The 14,347-nt window shown below is 46.8% G+C and overlaps 1 protein-coding gene across 1 annotated transcript in view; it reads right to left on the reverse strand.

Annotated features, from left to right (window-relative positions):
- The window catches only part of LSMEM2 (leucine rich single-pass membrane protein 2), a 106,088-nt gene that overhangs the window by 91,000 nt on the left and 741 nt on the right, over positions 1 to 14,347 (reverse strand). The gene's annotated exons all lie outside the window — the stretch shown is intronic.

Consider the following 14,347-nt stretch of genomic DNA (forward strand, 5'->3'; position numbering starts at 1 on the left):
GGGTGATAGGGGACATGAGTAGGGGCCTGGTGGAGGGTGCCCCACACTGCTGGGGGGGTGGGGTGGTGGGAGACATGAGTGGGGGCCTGGTGGAGGCTGCCCCTGGATGCTGGGGCGTGGAGGTGCAGGGGGACATGAGTGGGGGCCTGGTGGGGGATGCCCATGGTGGCTGGGGGGTGGGTGGGAGACATGAGTGGGGGCCTGGTGGGGGCTGCCCATGGTGGCTGGGGGTGGGGGTGATAGGGGACATAAGTGGGGGCCTGGTGGAGGCTGCCCATGGTGGCTGGGGGGTGGGGGTGGTGGGAGACATGAGTGGGGGCCTGGTGGAGGCTGCCCCTGCACTGCTGGGGGTTGGGGGTGATAGGGGACATGGGTGGGAGCCTGGTGGGGGATGCCCATGGTGGCTGGGGGGTGGGGGTGCAGGGGGACATGAGTGGGGGCCTGGTGGAGGGTACCCCTGCACTGCTAAGGGGTGGGGGTTGTGGGAGACATGAGTTGTACATGAGTGGGGGCCTGGTGGAGGGTGCCCTGCACTGCTGGGGGGTGGGGGCGGTGGGAGACATGGGTGGGGGCCTGGTGGGGGCTGCCCATGGTGGCTGGGGGGGGTGGGGGGGGGTGGGAGACATGAGTGGGGGCCTGGTGGGGGCTGCCCATGGTGGCCGGGGGGGTGGGGGTGGTGGGAGACCTGGGTGGGGGCCTGGTGGAGGGTGCCCCACACTGCTGGGGGGGTGGGGGTGGTGGGAGACATGAGTGGGGGCCTGGTGGAGGCTGCCCATGGTGGCTGGGGGGTGGGGGTGATAGGGGACATGAGTGGGGGCCTGGTGGGGGCTGCCCATGGTGGCTGGGGGGGTGGGTGGGAGACATGAGTGGGGGCCTGCCCATGGTGGCTGGTGGGTGGGGGTGGTGGGAGACATGAGTGGGGGCCTGGTGGAGGCTGCCCCTGCACTGCTGGGGGGTGGGGGTGATAGGGGACATGGGTGGGAGCCTGGTGGGGGCTGCCCATGGTGGCTGGGGGGGGTGGGTGGGAGACATGAGTGGGGGCCTGGTGGAGGCTGCCCATGGTGGTTGGGGGGGGTGGGAGACATGAGTGGGGGCCTGCTGGAGGGTGCCCTGCACTGCTGGGGGGTGGGGGTGGTGGGAGACATGAGTGGGGGCCTGGTGGAGGGTGCCCCTGGAGGCTGGGGGGTGGGGGTGCAGGGGGACATGAGTAGGACATGAGTGTGGGCCTGGTGGAGGGTGCCGCACACTGCTGGGGGTGGGGGTGCTGGGTGACATGAGCAGGTGTGCAGGGTAGTCCCCTGTGGTGTCGGCTGCCTGCAGGTGCCGTGGAGGGTGTACAGGGAATACCTGGGAGCACACAGCCAAATCGCGTGTAGAATTTCCCGCGTACCCCTGAAATACACGTACCCAGCCAAATCGCGTGCGGAAATTCCCGCGCACGTACCCGGCCAAATCGCGTGTGCAACTTCCCGCGCACCCCTGAAATCCACGTACCCTGCCAAATCGCGTGTGGGACTTCCCGCGCACCCCTGAGATCCACGTACCCAGCCAAATCGCGTGTGGAAATTCCTGCGCACGTACCCGGCCAAATCGCATGTGGAACTTCCCGCGCACCCCTTTAATCCACGTACCCTGCCAAATCGCGTGTGGAAATTCCCACGCACGTACACGGCCAAATCGCGTGTGGAACTTCCCACGCACCCCTGAAATCCACGTACCCTGCCAAATTGCGTGTGAGACTTCCCGCGCACCCCTGAGCTCCACGTACCCAGCCAAGTCGCGTGTGGAAATTCCCACGCACGTACCCGGCCAAATCGCGTGTGGAAGTTCCCACGCACCCCGCAATACACGTACCCTGCCAAATGCGGGTGAGACTTCCCGTGCACCCCTGAGATCCACGTACCCAGCCAAGTCGCGTGTGGAAATTCCCGCGCACGTACCTGGCCAAATCGCCTGTGGAACTTCCCGCGCACCGCTGAAATCCACGTACCCTGCCAAATCGCGTGTGAAAGTTCCCACGCACCCCGCAATACACGCACACGTTATTTTTCAGTCAGCGGGTGTCCGTGTTTGTGGGTACCCCTTTGCACGTCATTTGTCCTGGAGGGCCACAGTATAGGACATTCATCATAGCTGTATATAGGTGCTATTTGTTGGCACACCTTTTGGCGCACATTTATTACAGGCGCAGAGACGCTACCGCCTGCTTTCTTGTGGCGGTCGTGTTTGTGCCTATGCGCTGGTTTGACTGTGCGCTTTTTTGCCCTATTCGATTCCATGAATACGTGTTGTAGGCGAGCGTGTGGGCGTTCCGCGCACTTGCACCCTGTACTTCCCCCGTGACGCCCACATTTTGGCAAGTTGTTCCCCATTCCGAGTGTTACGCCCCGTGTTCCGCCTACTTTTGTTGTGTGCGCCGCGCTATGTGCTATTTTCGCTGTGGCCTGTGCGCTTTTCGCTGTGACCTGGCACACGCCGTTAGATGGCCTGTGCGCCAACGTGCGCCGCGCACTTTTTTAGCGCACATCCAATGGTTTTCTCGCGCACGCCCTTCCATGAATCGATGTGCGCTGCTTTTCGTGCTATTTTCGCACTTGCACTGCGATTTTCGCTATTCCACTGCAAATCGCACGTTTTTGGCCACTTGCGCCGCGCTAATTATTCCATGAAACGGCCTGTAAGTGTGTAGGTAATGGAGACTGGTCTGGAGTGCCCACTGAAGGCGATGCTGCAAACTACGTGTTGTGATGCGAAATAGTTGTTGAAATCATTAATTACTCTTTCTGAGGTGTCGGGATACAATTCCGGAGAGATGGAAAGGAGTCCAATACATTTGCTGCCCCCACTTGGACTTTTCCGTCTTCTGCATCAGCAGCAATTATTAATAATTCTCAACCTCATGGATGTCATGCTGTCTGCGGTGCTGCCCCCGTCCGTTGCCTTTATTTTCTTGGTCGGAGTGGCCCACTATTTGTGAGAGAGGCTTCTATATTTAAAAGTCTTGCTAGTGGCCTTGAAACACTTGTGTATAGGCATTATACATGCCTTATCGTATCAGTGCTACTCTATCTCGTTAAGCAATAAGCATCGGGTTCACCAATAATACCCATTTTTATTTGTCTACATTTATCTGCCACTTCTTTTTTGCATTGATTCCTCCCATCTGCATGTTACACATGGATGTAGATTAAGCTTGGTAACGCTGAACCACAGTCAAAAAAATAATGTAAAGATTGCAGCGCTGAATTCCATCAGCTTCGTTCTAAACTCTGTAAAAAATCCTAACTGGTGGGTCACAAAAAGAATTACGTCTTCGCATAAAACCTCTCTGAAAATCATCATCGGAGCACTGAAAGTTCTTAACGTTAGATCTTAAATTGATGACAGTAAAAACAGAAAATGCTGCTTACTCTAGTTGTCCATGCAAGCTCGCGCGCCGGCATGTAATATTTTTGAAGCTAACTGCACGCGCTTTTTTCCACTCTCGAGCTCATTAATCCAGGGAGCAGATTCAGAGAAGCTGAAGTATGTCGTCATTTTTGTTTTCCTCCGTTAATGCTGTCGAGGAGCACGCCTGCAAATCTGGGATAATGATTACTGTCGTTATTATTTTACACACGGTGTGATTATGATTAATTCCTGAGAAGTCACCCCCTGACTGCTAGCATGGTTTTACTTCTTGGTGCGTAGTGCATACATTATTCATGATTTGCTTTCTCACGATTGTTACGTAGTGTTATGTGTCATACGCATGCACGCCCGGGAACGAGGCTCACGCATGCGCTGTTTTGAATAAATGCGGAACCGAGATGGCAGTTGCCGCCGGGACCCCATACCAAGCAGATGTGTATGTGCTTTCTTTGGTTGTATGCGTGCGTGCTATGTGGGGCGGCCTGGGGCAGATCTAATACCACAACATTGGTGACGAAGGTACTGCTGTGGATGTAATGGCATGTGAACCTATGGAAGTTGAGGTCAATTCGAGTGATGCCATCGACAGATTTGCTAACATGCGTCACAGGAAGTATCCTCTGAAAAGATGAACCATTATATTCTTTGACATTGCTAGGTTATAACTCAATTTTCCAGTTGGGTCCTTCTTTTCAAGTCACACAGACCTAATCAGTACCACATACAGTGTTTAAAACCATCTGCCGCTGTCCAACACTACCAGCCTCTTCTCATCATGAAGTCAGTAATGAAATATCACTCATCCACTACAACCAGTTTCTGTGTCTTACCTTCAATACACTGCCTGCTATGCTGTTGAGTTTTGTCAGCCTCCTATTGTGTACCAGTGAGCTAAGCAACAACGGACCATTAAATCAGACAATCCCAATTAAGAAAGGCACAACATAGAATTACAGCCAGTCATGTGTGTCCTCAAAATGGTAGCATCTCCCACAATGCTGGCCTCCTACAGATTTTCAGTCTAAGCAACAGCGAGACATCCAATCAGTATTTTCCTGTGAAGCCAGACAGGCACTACTAGTAGCAAAGCCAAACACATCTGCCAACTGCCAGTCTCTTAGTATTTAAGTAGCCTCCATCTGCATCTTCTCGCCAAGTCAGCCAGAAGCTGCAGCACAGCCAGAGTTTTGTGTCATGGAAACATTTGCTATCCCGCCTGGCTCTTCTTGATTTCCAGTCAATGAAGCAATGATGAACCATCTAAGCAGCATCTTCCTTTTGAGCCAATCACCAGCTGCCCCATAGCTAGAGTTCTGTCTTCAAAATGCCACAATGCCAGCACCTTATTCTTGTTTTGTAGTCAACCAAGCAATGATGAGACACACCCAGTCAGTGTCTTCTGTTAAAACCAGCCACGCACCATCAGCGTCACAGCCAGTGTTCTATGACATCAAAACAGCACCTAGCATGCTTGCAGTCTCTTCTCTGCCAAACACCTACAGCTCCACTACCAGAGTCCTGTGTCTTGATCTGTTGCCATTGAACAATCGCAGCCCTTCTCTGTGGTTTCCGGTCACCTAAGCAACAACCTGCCTTCCAGTCAGAACCTTCGCCTTCCATGAGGAAAGGCGTGCACCATTTGGTCCACAGCCCAACTCTTTTGCCATTGAAACAGCAGCACCGGACACGTCCTTCAGGCCATTGTTTTCTCAATCTGGTAAGAAACTACATTTTAAGTCTTATGATCAGAGTGAAGGAAGAACAACTGTTGGGAATAATCCATAAATCTATACAATAGTGCTAGTTGTTGGAAAGTGTACCTGTATGAAGGGGCGCAGGGTGTGGAAGACAATGAACATGTAGAAACAGAACCCAAGCATATAAAGAGTGTTGGTGAGTGTGGGATGATTTTGTTTAATAAAATATGGGGCCAGAAGTCATGAGGCTTTTTGTACTGAAGTTGGCATCAGTCAGTAATGCATTGTATGCCTTTAACACATTTTGAACTATTCTGTTTGCAGCTGATATCACACAAGAACAAGTGTTACACCAGAAGCCTCACGAGAGTACAAGGAAGAAGACGGAGTTGTGATTTCTGTTTTCTGGATGCAAGTATAATACCTACCCATCCTTCAAACGTATGATGGGCATGGCAGGTTTGCACGCAGAGTACTTCCAGTACTCTCCTTTTCAGATTTTGTGTAAGGATGCAGCACTAGAATGGCAATGCAGAAGCACTGCTTAAGTGGAATAACAGGTTTTCAATGTTGGTAATCAGGTTTTGTAACACACTAAACATTTGCAGATCTTGTATGGGAGGATGTGTACCTGAAACAAAAATGTACTTGTTTAAAAGTGTGAGAGTGTGATACTAGTAATGTATAGAAACAAGAACTTGAAATGTTTTGATCCTCTTGAGTTATGCAAGCACTTTGGAGAGATACAGGAAGATGATCAGGTGGCATTGTTTGCCAATGCACTAATCAAACCCATTTTAAACTTAGCTGTAGGTTCTGAAGGAGATGAATATCGGAGACACTTGGCTGTTTTCTGCAGGAAAAATGAAGTCCATGAAACAACTGCACACAGTACAACAACACTGAAGATCACTTGTTGAATCAGAAGAAAATGGGCTAAGAGCCAAAATCATTGAAAACTGTGGATGTCATTGACTAGAAGAATACAGGTTGGGTGATGCAGATTAACTCCCAGAAGAGCCCAAATGAAGCCCCAGAGGAATGCATCCTCATCCCATGCCACTATAACCATCCCTATAAAGATCCCAGCAGGCTTCAAGACATTTCATGTGGCCCCATTCAGGGCATCTTCCCCAGGGCAGTCAGAGTTGGAAGCCCACCTTCTGTTAACAGCACCTGTGTTCTGCCAACTTCCCTGTCTGTGGAACCTGGCCAAGGGGTTAAGTAAAAGGGTATTTTCTCTTCTGTTCCCTTGTGTGTTGCTTCAATAAACCCACACGAACAATGACAACTAAGTTTTGATGAGCCAAAGACATAACTCACAACACTAGAACATTTCAGACAAAAGGGTGCCAGACTATTAGCCCCATCTCTCTCTCTCTCTCTCTCTCCTTACCGAGTTTGTCCCCTTCAGCATTCGCTTCTCACACAGTTTGCTCTTAACTTGCTTGTTCTTTGACTCTAAGTTTGGAAGTCCAAGACTACCAATTCTGGAATCTGTTTTGCCTGTGAAATTATATAAAAGCTGATTCACTTTATGGGTTCTCTTAAGCGCATCCAGAGCCTATCACGCTACTTTTAGTAATGCCTATGTATCTCTCTGAAACTGTCCTCACCTAATTACTCCCTTCTCCTTTGGAGACCTTAGAATGTATCCTCTTAATTTCTGAAATATGATCTACTTTGACTAGATTGGTATGTTCCCAACCTACCACAAACACTGGACATTTTCCTTTAACCCGCCCTACCCTGATTAGAAGGCCAGCTTCTTTTACCTGGAACTGCTTTCCCTCAATGATTCACCCCTTCCTTTTTCCTTTCCTCCACAGACCGTGGTCTGGCGGGGCCACAATATGCCAAATTACAGGCAAGCCTCTGGTCATTGAAACCACTGTGGTGGCGATTTGCTGCACTATAAAAGAATTTTAACACTACTTTTATCTCATATATGAAACATATGCGATATATATGTTGCTCGGATTCACATGTGCTTATATGTGAACCTAGACCCAGAATTTCTGCCGCAAACCTCAATCAAGTAAGGGATTTGGGAAACAGTGTATTTTTGTGCCATAAATGCAGCGCTTTTTGTAGTCTAGGGTGAAAGAAAAGTACTGTCCTGCCTTAGTGTTAATGCCGGTGTCACGAAATAAACCCTCCCCCAGAGACTTTGTTCTGAAATAAAGTCTTCCCGGGAGAATTTATGTATTCATTTCACAGGACACTTATCACTCTTTGGTGGTATGTTTTACAGTACTAATCTAGCACTTTAGGCACGAATTGCACATAATTCCTTTGGCACTATTTATGCTCATAAAGAGAGCACAAAATCTATGATCAGAGAGCAATATAGGCATTATCGCTGACTGGAGCAGGCGTATATATGACTAGGTTTATTCAGCAATCCTAGCTATTCTATACTTACATTATCTCCTCATACAGATTAATTATCTTAGTTTTTGGTAATATTAGTAATTGTATGTCTTTTATAATGCAGCATCATTAGTTTTATGATCTATTGTGTTGTCATTTTTATATCATTGCATGTATTTGATGAATATGTAATTTTGTACTGACCGAGTCTATCCCCTCCTTGTTCGCATATTGAAGTCGAAAGTATTTATACATTTTCTTTACATTACCTTTAGTCCCTGTGAACACGAGCTCCTTGGTGTTTTCATTTCACAGGGGGCATGAAAGTATTCCACCCATGCCCCATCCCCGAGATCCTATGTCAGAATAAAGTCTGCCGGGGAGAATTAATTCTGAAATGAAATCTTTGAATTTGGGGAGAAGGTGGCAAAGAGTCTGTGCAGGGGCGGATATACTTCATACTATCGGCTGGGGCGCCGCTAGTTTAGGGGCTGCATAAACTGTAACGATGAAAGGTTTGTGCCGTCATTCACACCATACACCTGTGCAGGCCCAACATCTTCCCTAACTCACAGTACTATATGAATGGCCCTTTAAAGTGTCGAAACATATCTTTATGCTACGAAGAACATCAAAAGATGTAGCCAAGATGGTGTGCCTGCACAGTTTACACTTCCAGTTTTCATGGACATGTATAGTCCTGTCCTCCAAAGTGTGATGCCGGTGACATGCTTTTGTGAGAGTGAGAAAGCTTGAATGGACTTATACGAACTAACCAAATATTGGTAACGCTAACCCGTGTGTTCTTTCTATAAGCAGATATTTTCTCCCTATTCATATATTTTTATTTTTAACATTACAAGGTTTATTTATTGCAATTTTAATTTAATATAAATAGTGAAACAAATGTGAGCACCTTCGGCAAGGCATTTTGTTGCATCTTCTTGTCGATGAAAACAACACCGGCATTTCAGAGAAGATTGCAAAAAAACTCCTTAATCAAGGCGAGTGATGTTGAGATGAAAAGTCGAGTTCCAGGAGGCCTTAATGATTATTTTGATTTATCATGATTTTAATAAGTTTGGCTCACAGACATAAAAAACAGACTATTGTAGAACAAAAGACTCGGAATAGGATCAACAACAGGCGCAGTGGGTAATCTGCATGAAGTAAAATCATGTCGGGTGAAGAAATACTTTTTAATTTGGACTATTGGGGAGGAAGGATAGCTCAGGGGCAACACGTTTGTTTTGGAAGCAAGTCAACGCAGCACAACACAGGTTTGAATCCCGATCCCGCGCTTAGAAACCACTCTTTGGTATTAAGCGTGTAATAAAAGAACAATTATAATAATCGAGAAGGAGTTTGTTATGCACCACACAGCAGATAGAAATGGTGGTTTCTTAGGAACAGCATTTGCTTGGGAGAGATTGACCACGAGCGGCTAAATTTAAGGGTAAGTGAATCTGATGGTAAATGAAGAAGGTAAGCTCTGTTTTTTTGTAATTTTTTTAAGGAGCTTAAGAGGATTGTGGCAATATCTATGGTTGACATAACAGAAATGTGTTTCTCTTCTAGCTCAGAGGGTCTGTGTATCTGATAAACAGAAACATTTATCGGAACACAGTTGCCTATGGCTAAGAACGAGAACCTTTGACGAAAGCATCACAGTGATCGGCTTAATTTGAGTAAATTACTTTGGTTGCTTTGGATCATGAATTTGATGTGTGAGAATGTCTCTTAAACATAGAAACGAATGCTGGATATTGTTTGTCACGTTTTGGGTATTTGTATCTCTAATTTCTTCATTTATTAATTGACAAGAATGTGTGCATGAATCACATGCAAGCGGGTCCATCTCTTTTGAAATCTGAGGGTCCATTTGCATCTTTATATATTTCCATTATAGATCTCTTCTCGCACCATAAGATCATAAGACATTCTCAAGTGAATCACGCACAGAAGAGAACAACCTGTTAGAGGCGGTCTCGAATGTGGACTGATGTTTATGAGAGAATGATCATGGACACACAACATAAAGCAACCGGGGGCCTTTCTATGAGCGCTGCTGTTTGCAGCTGCCTGGAATTGCTTTATTGGAGAATTGTCTGTAATCCCCAAATACAGTTAATTGCCCTACATGCTGCATAAAAACGATATCATTTATTTAGGGACTTTTGTAAAGTACTACACAAGCTGCTGCTAGCAGCCTCAGTGTGCTTTGCAATGGATAAATCCCAAAGGAGCCGGTGGGTGAAAGGTTAAACCCGAGCAACCCATGGATATATTTATCCGGTGCATCCAGATCCCATAAGACTAGATATGGTGGTATGGTATTTGTAGGGTTAAACCACCCAAGAAGAAAGTGAATATTAGGCCAGCTTTAACCCCCTGTTCGGGATTGGAATTTCATTTTCAAATTCTGAGAATAGCAACATTTGATATGGAGAACACCAAAAACAAGTTGTTTACAAGAAACTTATCATTGTGAAATGTCTGAGTCTACAGCACTGCTATCCTAAATAGAAGCATGAATTGTTGCACTTTCCCCTTTGGAGTTTGTAAAAGTCACACAAAGACAGAGGCAAGTGTGAGATTTATTTTCATTTATTTATCATTTCTGTAACGCCCTAAATCGCCCATGGGCCTCAAAGCGCACATAGAATACATAGAGGACAAAGGACATAAGGAGCAGGAACAGCAGTGAGGAGAGACAGATCTTGGGTTTAATCAGGCATTAATATGAAGAGTAAGATCTCAACACCCTTTTTGAAGGAAGAGAGTGAATTTTCCTGCCTGAGATGGAGGGATAGCGTGTTCAAAGGTGCTGGTGGTTGTACATCAAATGTTGTGCCACCAAATCTCATAAGCTTGAATCTTGGCTGTGTACTTTTTGTGGTATCAAATGAACACAGGGGATGTCTCGACATAAGAGGAGTCAGTCAATCACATAACTATTGCGCCAAGTTCTTGTTACAACATTTATGGGTCAATGATAGAATCTTGTGCATGACCCTGTGTTTAACTGAGAGCCAATGAAGTTCCTGTCTCGCCTCTGTTACAGGATCTTTCTTGAAGGGACCGAAAACTGATCTTATGGCACGATTCTGGACAACTTGCAGGACATTGAGGTTGGCTTTAGAGATTCCTGCCAGAAGACTATTACCATAGTAGAGACTGGAGTTAATCAGAGTTGTGGCCAAAAGAGCCCTGTTTTTTAGTTTTTTAGAGAGATGTATGGACGAATATAGTTGAACAGCTAATGGTGTATACACAGGCTTCTCGAACTTGGGCCACGTGTGGCTTCATGGATAATTCACCATCAAAGATGACACCTAAGGTCTTGACTCACTTGGACACTTTAATAGTGTTGCCAGCAATGGTGAAACTTTCATGTTCAGGGCTGAGTTTTTTTAATCTTATTTCCGGGTGCTATTAGGTTTTCAGTCTTGTTGGCATTTAATGCTAGGGAATTGGTCACCATCCACACTTGCATGGCGTGACATATGGAGTTAACATGTAGGGTATCTCTAGCTTAACAGCCTGACAACTCGATAATGACATGAGTGTCATCAGCGTGATTTGTATACTGGACACCCAGGTCATCAAGGAGTGTAACAAGGGGCATGATGTAAATGTTAAATAAGGTTGGCGAGATACAAGACCCCTGGGGCACTCTGCATGTGATTAGTGTGGGGTTTGAGCTGGCATCTTTTACAGCCACTCTAGCATTTCTAGGCCCTAAGAAGGAAGAGATCCAGGCCAATGCAGACTGCGAGAAATGTACCTGTTCTACCAGTCGGATGACAAGTTGTACATGATCCACCAAGTCAAATGCGGCAGATAGGTCAAGCAACATCAGAAGTGCCGGAGTGCTGCCATCTACCGTGCTGGCAATATTCAATTTAGATCCAGGAGCGCGGTCTCAGGCCTGTGTTTAGACCTGAAACCAGATTGTCTGGGGTTCAGAAGACTGATGCTTTCAAGAAAGCCTTGCAGTTAGACATATGCAACCCGGTCTAAGATCTTCAGTAGGAATGGAACATTAGTAATTGGACGATAGTTTTTAGCTATACTGAGATCCAAAGAGTTCTTTTTGAGGAGGGGGTTAATTCATGCCTCCTTCAATACTGAAGGTGCAGTTGCCTCAGAAAATGATAAATTAACAAGATGTGTTACCCATGTTACTAGCATACTCATACATTCTTTAATCATATTGGATGGACAACTATATCCTAAAAGGCTGTTGGTTTCATATTGGCCACTGTTTTGAGGATATGTTCCTCTGAACATGTTCTAAATTGAAAAGAGATATGCTCAGGTTCATTGTTAAGGATGTGGTCTACGCTGTTCAGGGTATTGCTTGTAATCGGACCTGTGGGCTGATCCTGGTCTTGTTGTACTGCTATAGATTCTAGATGTCCTGAGATTAAGAATATTGAACATTAGTAATTGGATCTACGTGCGTAGATGTGCCATAGACTGTCCATGCTACGCACGTGCTTAGAATGGTATACTTCCACCAACCAACAAGTGATTTAGGGCACCACCTGAGTCTATACAGATGCATTCTGGGATGGTGCCATTAATAACATTGATGTTTTGCCCGCTATGTTGGATTCCTCCCATTGTGTTTATGCTTCTCTAGAACCCAGCCAGTCAAACGCTCATCCAATGTGGTTATTTACCATGGACCGCAAAAGGTTCCCGCCAGAGGAAGGCCTAAGCACTAAATCACTAGGCTTCACTATTGACTGTGGACTTTCTCTCAAACTTTACATGGACGAAAAAGCCCAGGCAGCCTATCTTGCTGGCTTCCTATTTAAGGACTCATTCCATCGTATCCAGATGGAGGAAAGTCTCATCTCTCTGGCACGGCCACATTAACCCTTCACCACCCACTCAAAGCAATACATGACTACTGCAGACAGACTAACCACAAAACAAATCCAATCACTTCTCCCACACCCTGTCAGAGCGACACTTGCTGCCAATACCAGCCCAAATAACCTTTAAACAGCCTGTCTGACATATAAGGCTGTTGCCAGGACTTTAAGTGCCCCAGGGCTAGCCAGGGGTAATCCCTGGCAGTCTCCAAATATTGCCCTTCAGCCAGAGCTCTCTGAACTGACCTCCCTTACAAAATGTCAAATTTGAAATTAGGTACTTTTCAAACAGGAAATGGAAATAAGAGATTTATTTTCTGCCAAACATTGTATTAAAGTATTATCATTACAATGGGCCTCATTACGAGTATGGAGGTAGCCATGCCGCTTTTAGCGGCATGGCTACCCCCTTACCGGGTAGCGGGTCCGGGTTCCAGTAATGGGGAATTACTGGGCAATTCCTACTTTGGAGGGCCCAGTAATTCCCTTTCCTGGAACCCGGACCCGGTACATACCCATTCCCATTTGAGCCCCTATAGGGCTCAATGTGAATGGGGAGGATGCTAACAACGGGCCCGTTAATGATGGGTCCGTTGTTAGCATCCTGGTCTGCTAGCGGGTCCCGCTAAGGATGCCTAGTTTTACCAGACGTCCTTAGCGGGACCCGCGAGCAGACCTTGTAATGAGACAGTAGGGGGTTAACGGCCATTAACCCCCTACCGCCTGGGTCGTAATGAGGCCCAATGTCTTTAATTAGTATATTTTAGGCTGCACAAGACCCATTTTAGGCCCAGCCCAACACATTCGAGCGACTTAAAGCACTGGCTGTGGCAACACAATCATGCCATACATATCTGAATAGCGGGCCATCTCAGGAGACCAACACAATTCCAGAAGCCACCTCATAGTGAGACTAGAAACAAACAAAAAAACTTTTAAGGATACAAACAGGAGACGGGCCTTTTCCTGTTTCGCACCGGCACAGTGGAGCACCTTCCCAACCCATAGGCGCTTTTTAGAAAAGAACTGAAGACCTGGCTATTTCAGAAGGTCTCTAAAAAGCTGGGTGTGCCATGAAATGCCTGTCAGGTGGCTCCACTTCTGGTCACCTGACAGCTAGCCGCGCCCCAACCTTCGCTTGTGTTTACCAAACCAAGTGGTGTTCTGTTGCTTGCTACCAAGGCTGCCGCTATGCAAATACCAAACACATTCACTCTCACAATATCTGCTACTGTTACCCAATTTATTGGTACTCGATGTATTGGCCTCTGAAGGATGAAGGGCTGAGTAGGACTTGCTGGGCTTCCAACATAGGAACTACAGGGTCACATGCTTGAGACGAGCACTTAGCTTGCTGACCTAGCTTCCAATTATAGAAATTAGACTGCCACCATCCTCTACTAAAAGTGGCTTCTTTGGCTGTGGGTGCTTATGGAACAGCACCATCCTGTAGTAAATATGCTTTTGGCTATCTAGGTTAAAGCTAACACACTGTGGGCCTCATTTGCACCATTGTAAAACGGTTTCGTAAATCATGTCTACTGTTTCTCCTGCAATACTGCGACACGGAACCCACAACCCTGTCACAGGGGTTGCTGATGGGCAGGTTAATACAGAGACCCTTTTTCAATGATACCATTTTTTCTCCAGCGCCCTGTGCAGGTGCCACCAGTTCACACAATGTGAAGTGTCCTCGTGACACTTTACATTGAGTGAGCTGGCAGCGCCCTTTTTTCAGTCAATGACCTTCTATTCAAGAATCACCCCATGCCTCTGTCACTCACTAATATAAAGTCACTGTCAGACACTTTACATGACATCGTCATGTAAAGGGCGCGGCCAGCTCACACAATGTAAAGTGTCATAAGCTGGTGGCGGCGGCGCTCTTTTAATTGCGGCGCCCCTGTGTGACCAGACCACTTGATCGCCCCTTGAGCAGCTCGATTTCTTTCATTGTAAGAATTAAGGTGTGCATGCCAC

Source organism: Ambystoma mexicanum, chromosome 2p (assembly GCF_040938575.1).
Source record: "Ambystoma mexicanum isolate Mex_15411 chromosome 2p, UKY_AmexF1_1, whole genome shotgun sequence".
In the NCBI taxonomy this organism is placed as follows: Eukaryota; Metazoa; Chordata; class Amphibia; order Caudata; family Ambystomatidae; genus Ambystoma; species Ambystoma mexicanum.